This window comes from Trichechus manatus, unplaced genomic scaffold (genome assembly GCF_000243295.1).
Source record: "Trichechus manatus latirostris isolate Lorelei unplaced genomic scaffold, TriManLat1.0 scaffold00086, whole genome shotgun sequence".
In the NCBI taxonomy this organism is placed as follows: domain Eukaryota; kingdom Metazoa; phylum Chordata; class Mammalia; order Sirenia; family Trichechidae; genus Trichechus; species Trichechus manatus.
The window spans coordinates 662,144-668,611 of NW_004444022.1; positions in this window are offsets into that span (position 1 = coordinate 662,144).

Sequence of the window (6,468 nt, forward strand, 5' to 3'; positions counted from 1 at the left end):
TGAAGATGACTTGAGACATTTCCTGATGAAGTTCAAAGACTACAGCCTTCAGTATCGATTATGCTGAAGAAAATGAATATTCACACAACTGAACCTATAAAAAAGTCATGATAAATGGAGAAAAAATTGAAGTTGTCATCAATTTCATTCTGCTTGGATTAACAATCAATATCCACAGAAATAATAGTCAAGAAATCAAATGATGTATTTCATTGGGAAAATCTGCAAAATACCTCTTTAAAGTTTCAAAAAGCAAAGATGTCTCTTTGATAACTAAATTGCACTTGACCCAAGCCATGGTCTTTTCAATCACCTCGTATGCATGTGAAAGCTGGACAATAAAAAAGGAAAACAGAAGAATTGATGCGTTTGATTTGTGGTGTTGGCAAAGAATATTGAATATACCGTGGACTGCCAGAAGAACGAACAGATCAGTCTTACAGGAAATATAACCACAATGCTCCTTAGAAGTGAAGATGGCAAAACTTCAGCTCACTTACTTTGGACACATCAAGAAACACCAATCACTAGAAATGGACATTATGTTTGGTAGAGTAGAGGGTCAAGGAAAACAAGCGAAATCCTCAATGGGATGGATTGACACAATAGCCACAACAATGGATTCAAATATACAATAATCATAAAGATGGTACAAGACTGGGCAATGTTTCATTCTGTTATACGTGAGGTCACCATGAGCTGGAGCCGACTCACGTGCAACTAACAGCAACAAGTGTGACAAATGGTACTATCATGTCCTCTTATTCGGGGACTAGTTATTGTTTATCTTGAGAACATGTATTGAATGGGTTGCAACTACTTGGCTCTATGAAGGGTCAGAATTTTTTCTATATTTACAATATCTTTAGTGGATTTCCTGTGGTATGCCTCACATTCTGGTTTAATGCTTATTCAATAGTAAAACTGTTTTCTTTCTCTTCTAACTTTGTGGAGAGGTTTTCTGTATTGGCAGGAGATTTTGTATTTAATTATTTCCCCAACAGCTTATAACAGATATTACAATGAAATGATATAAGGTATGCAAATGCATAGTATGATGCTTATCATGGAGTAAAAATTCAATAAATAAGATAGAGGGTATGAATCTCAGCTCATTATTTCAGGGGTGTAAGAAATACTAATATATTTGCTAGAAATTGAATTAAATCTGAATACAACATCTTATCCTGTTTTGTTATCAGGATACTTACGGTCAGCCATGACTAGAACTTCCATAAGTCAGATTCTTGAGAAGTGTCAAGTCATTGGAAAGGTATATCTGGTCATATTTAATCTGTTCTCACTTGTTACTGATTAGATGCACAGCACGCCCTTCAGGTCAGCCTCTCTGTTGCTTTCATTCTACAAGTGAAACTCAGTAATCTTTTTTGAGACTGTGTCCCTGTGCCTATCTGCCTCTAAAATTTTGTATCTCATTGAGGCATTGTTGTGGTGTAAGGTGAAGGAACCTGCAATTTCAGAACCTAGTGACCTGTATCTTACCACTCACCCCAAATATGAATGAACCTCTCCTCTCTAATTCATTATTTTCATTGACATTCTGTTCTTTCCTTCTTTTCTCCAGGAAATCTTGCACAATTTCTTCAATGGGCATCCAAACTCAAACTCATTGCTATCAAGTCAATTCCAACTCACAGGCCTTTACAAAACACAGAAAGGGAAATATTTTAAGCATTTTTTTCTTTTTCCCAGGTTGGGCGTTTGGTGCCAAGAAATGAGTTGCATTACTCAGTTCATGATTTCTGTCAAATTTTTACTTTGTCCTCCAGACTTGCTGGAGCTGAAAAGTCTAAAAGATTTCACCTCAAAGGTTTCCTTTGGAAATTCCTATCTCTTTTGACCTCATTGGTATGCACAAACATTTCTGCTTGTGCACACATTTTTAACTGGCCTACTCGCTTAGAAGTTTTAGCTTAGACATTAAACAGATCCTTTGGAATAGATAAGACATGCTCTGTACATTTTGCTCTCTGCATGACCTGATGGTATGCTAAACTATATTTTAAAATGCTTTGTTTTGTCTTTTTCTCTGCCTATTCTTTTCTTTTTAATATTTTACTGTGTTTTAGGTGAGCTTTACACAGCAAATTAGGTCTCATTTAACAATTTTGATACAAATTGTTCTGTGATATTGCAATTTTCACAATGTGTCAACATTCTCATTATTTCCATTCTGTTTGCTCTGTTTCCATTGATCTAGCCTCCCTGCCCCGCCCCGTTTTGCTTTCTCATCTTTGTTTTTGGGTAAATGTTAACCCTTTGGTCTCTTATAGTTGATTGTTTAAGGGAGCACATTACCCACGGCTGAGATTGTTTATTTTATAAGCCACTGTATTATTTGGCTGAAAGGTGACCTCCTGGAGTGGCTTCAGTTCCAAATTCAAAGGGTAACTTAAGGCAATAGGCTTGAGGGTTCCTCTAGTCTCTAAGTTCAGTAAGTCTGGCCTGTTTTTAAGAATTTGAATTTTGTTCTATATTTTTCTCCCATTCTATCCAGGACCTTCTGTTGTGTCCCTGGTTAGAAATGTCAGTAGTGGTAGCTGAACATCATTAAGTTCTTCTGGTCTCAGGCTAGAAGAGGCCGTGGTTGGTGTGGGCTATTAGTCCTGTGAACTAGTTTCTTCTTTGGGTTTTTGGTTTCCTTCATTCACTTTTGCTCCAGATGAGTAGAAACCCATAGCTGTATCTTAGATGGCCACTTGTAAGCTTTTAAGACCCCAGATGCTACTCAACAAACTAGGACATAGAACATTATCTTTATGAACTATGTTATGCCAATTGAGTGAGTTGCCCCATGTAGTTTGGGTCCTAAGCCTTTTGGATATGTCTAGGAAGTCTCAGTAACTGTGCCCACCTATGTGCTCTATTATATGTATGAATATATGTGCAGCACATACAAACATGTATATACATATGCCTACAGGTACACCTGTACATGCACATTCATATACTCACATATGCCTTCCTATACACGTATATGCATACATTTCTACCTATGTAACCACACTCATATTTTTTGGTTGTAATTACTGTTGTTGCAAAATCTTAGTGCCTTTTTTTTTAAATATAAACTCCCAGCTTACCTTTGTTCAGAGAGCACTTCCTAGTTTCACTGGGACCCTGCTGCCTGATTCATGAATCCTTTTGAAACCAAAAAAACTCTATAAATTTATTCATTGTTGAAATTTTCTTTTAACATATCTTATGGTTAGTCTGTGCAACTCTCATCTCTTATTATTTATTCATATATTTATTTGTTCCCTTTTATCTTATTCTGAACTCCCATTTTCCTCCCTGACATAGGGGAGGAAATGAATTCCAAGTGATCTTCTTGTTTACCAGTGTTCTTGCAAAATGTATGTTGTGGTTTTTTGTTCTTGTATTTTAAATTAAATAAACATAATTAAATAGGAAATATCATTCTGTTTCTATTATTTTTACTAAGGACTATATTTTTAAAGCCCATGTATATTGCTATATGCATATCTAACCATTTGCTTCTGATATTCCAGGATTGCCTTCATCAAATTTTATTTAATAATTTGTCACACAACTAATATTTCAATGAAAATTCACATAAATTAATCAGATAATCAGTTAATGGTTAATGAAATTAAATTATGGGACTTTAGTTTGAGTTATCAGGGAAACGTATTTTGCCTTTCCCTCTGGATGTTGATGAAGAAGCATGTAACCCTGAGATATCCTGGCAAACATCACATGATCACGAAGGGAAAAATTGCTTGAGACTGAGGCAAATGATAAGGAAGCACTCTAAAAAATGGAGTGAAAGAGACAGATTCCCTGGTTAACTTGTTCAAGCCCTGGATAAAGCTTTACCTGAAGCTTTACCCTAGACGCTTCAGTCACTTGTTCACATGCACTGCTTTTTCGTTAAGCCAGTTTTGGAATGATTTTCTGTTACTTAAACCAAAGGGTCCTAACTGATAGAAACATACAATGTGTTCATTCATTAAATATAAGCCACCACCTGTTTGATTGCAAGATTTCCTCCTACAACAATTATCTCCACTAATTTGTTCTACTTGTTTTTTGTCACAGAGAGAAACCAAGCTCTAACTGTACAACCCTGGTCCTGCCACTTTTTAAGATGGGCTTCTCTTGAACTCTGCTACAGTCACCATTGCCACTGCTGTCACCTAGGTAGTGGTGGAACTAGGAAATACAATTACACATTGTTGCAACTGAAACACCACCACTCCACCTTAAGGCAAAGAGCCTCAAAGCTGCTCATTTTGTGTACACAAGATTGAGAAGGAGGAAAGAAGTAACAAAGAGGTGTTTTTTTAGCAAGTATTCTCATACATGCTTTTTTTTCTTTTTTTTTTTTACCAGAGCTCACACTTGAAACCAGCATAGCTGAGTCAGTTTGAGATAGACCAGTTAGGGACTACACCAAAAAACACAGCACTCACTTTAAGCAAAATCCCTGAGCTCTTGACTGGGTTAGTATACTTTTTAATTTATGGTGAAATATCTCTTAATGTTCCTATTTTCCCTCTCTGATCTGGCCTCAACTAGAGTCAACCTATGCTCTCAAACATTTTTGCATAAGATGGATCACAAATGACTGATAAAGTTTAAATATTTTTCCTAAGATGCTCTTCTATATGCATCTTCAAATCCAAATAGAAGATGTGAGTGAAAAGATGCTATACCTTTTCTTTACAGAATTATCTCAGTCCCACCTCTCACCGAAACAAAACATCTTGTTTCAAATTGTTTTTCACATTTACAATTTACTTATTTTATTGTAAAAATATAGACAACACAATGTTTGGCAATTCAATATTTTTGATGTGTACAACTCAGTGACACCAACTACATCAATCATGTTGTGCAATCATCAACAAAATCTGTTGCCGATTTTTCTATCATCATAAAAACAAACTCAGATATGAAATGTGCTTGTTTTCATCCTTTTAAAAATAATGGAGATAGTTAAGGCCATAAATTTTTCCTCTGTTGTAACTGATTACAAATCCTACAAGTTTTGTCTTTCAGTTTTCATCATTTACTATTTAGTTCGATTTTTGATTAGGTTTTTAATTGTGAGAAAAGAAAAAAAAACCTGCTAAATACAGTGACACCCATAATCCAATTTTAAATTTGATATTGTTAACATTTAAAAAATATTTTCTTCAATAAAAAATAAAAGTAATTGTCAAAAGTGTAAATTCACACTAACTCTCTAAGGAGAAAGGCAATAGAGTTTTATTGAGGAATAGAATAATTCGAATCAGGCAGCACAAAGTGAAACCACAAGGTGTTCCACTGTTAGAAAGAGATGGAGGTTTTCTACATGAGGACTTGGGTTTACACAATGTCACAAGTAAATCTTTCACAATGTCAGTTAATCTGCTTTCCACCACAGACTTCCTGGAGCCAACCTGCGAAAGCATTTTTCCGATAACATTCTGCATAAACATTTTCTTCCAAGAACAGAAAATTTTTCTCATGCTCCTCCTGGAACGTTCTTATCACAAACTTAAGCAAGCATAACCACATAGTTGTTCACCCATAGGAGAGGGGTCGTGCATGTATTCTGAAAGCAGAAGCAGAGATCTAGGGCAAAGTGGAATTTGATTTAGATCTGTCAGCCGCTTTAGTCACGTCAAATGCCTCAGTTTTAAAGTGTTTTAGCACATAATAAAATATTGCAAATAAAATTGAAGCTTCCTTTGGCCTATAATCCCAGGCCAATTTCCCTCACACTTTCTTTTCTTTTTTTCTTTTTTTATTGTGGTAAAAATACACACAACAAAACATATGCCAGTTCAACAATTTCTACATGTTTAATTCAGTGACATTGATTATGTTCTTCAAGTTGTGCAATTATTCTTGCTATCATTTTCCCAACTATTCCACCACAGTGGCCACTCAATGGCCCCTAAGTAAAAAACTCTCCCTTTTCCCCTCACTCCAACTCCTGGCAACCACTAAAACTTTTTGGTTTCTATATATTTTCTTATTTTACGTAAGTGAGATCATACAGTATTTGCCCTTTTGAGACTGACTCACTCTGCTCATCATGATGTTTTCAAGGTTCATCCATGTTGTGGCATACATCAGGACTTCATTTCTCTTTGTGACTAAGTAATATTCTATTGTATTTATGTACCACATTTTGTTTATCCATTCATCTGTTGATGCATATTTCAATTTTTTCCACATTTTGGCTATTGTGAAAAGTACTGCAATAATAATTGGTGTACAGTTTTCTGTTTCTGCTTTTACTTCTTCTAAGTATATTCCTAGGATTGAGATTGCTGCCTCATATGGTAGTTTGATGTTCAACTTTTTGGGGAATCAACAAACTGTATTCCATAGTGGCTACCATTTCACATTCCCACCAGCAATGAATAAGGGTTCTAGTTTTTCCACAACCTTGCCAACACCTATTGCTTCTTTTTTTTTTTTTTTTTT